Source organism: Wasmannia auropunctata, unplaced genomic scaffold, assembly GCF_000956235.1.
Source record: "Wasmannia auropunctata unplaced genomic scaffold, wasmannia.A_1.0 LD336049.1, whole genome shotgun sequence".
Taxonomy (NCBI): domain Eukaryota; kingdom Metazoa; phylum Arthropoda; class Insecta; order Hymenoptera; family Formicidae; genus Wasmannia; species Wasmannia auropunctata.
The window spans coordinates 74,280-75,123 of NW_012026841.1; positions in this window are offsets into that span (position 1 = coordinate 74,280).

Consider the following 844-nt stretch of genomic DNA (forward strand, 5'->3'; position numbering starts at 1 on the left):
TTTCCGAAGTCGCCCAACTCTCGCCAAGCGAGCATTGTCGAGTGACACATCGACGATAACCAATATAACCATAGTAACCCAAAATTGTTACATGGTATACGTATTATCCGGATTTCACTTCGGAATAAGAAAAAGAAATAAGAATTAATCAGTTAATCAGTTATATCAGTTATATTAGTTAAACAGTTATATTAGTTATCATTAATCAGTTATATCTTTTGACATCAGTATACAGCATGTAAGTATAATAATGTGTATACATACATATTAACAAACATACATACAAAAAAAATTTATGTTAAAATTTTATGTTGAATTTGTAACATATTCGAGTATTTAATAATTTAACATAATCTTCAAGATCTATGTATATGTATTTATCTTTTCTTGTATAGCATGAGTCCAAATACGCATGCCATCATATGGTTTAAAGATTCATACACAGATGATGGAAAAAAAATTATAGATTTAATTCCCTGTTCATGGATTGTTGAAGATGGCAAGAAAACATTTTGTCTTTATCCACCAAAAGAATATTCAAAAATGGTTGGACAATGGTCGAAAAAATCTAGAGAGCCAAATTTAAAATGGGAAAAGACTGAAGTAGAAATTATAAAATTTGCTCGTAAGTGCTACGTTTTTAGAAAAAAAATAACAAAAAAATGTATCTTTTAAATTTTGTTAAAATTATTTTAGTTAATAGTAGAAACGCCACTAACTTTGTTAGACTTTTGTCATGTCTTCTATGGTAATTGCGATAACTATTTTAACTCTTGTTGAATCTATTTACTTATCCCTTCCCCAATCAGCACACAATGTTTGAAAAAATATTTTTAAAAATATT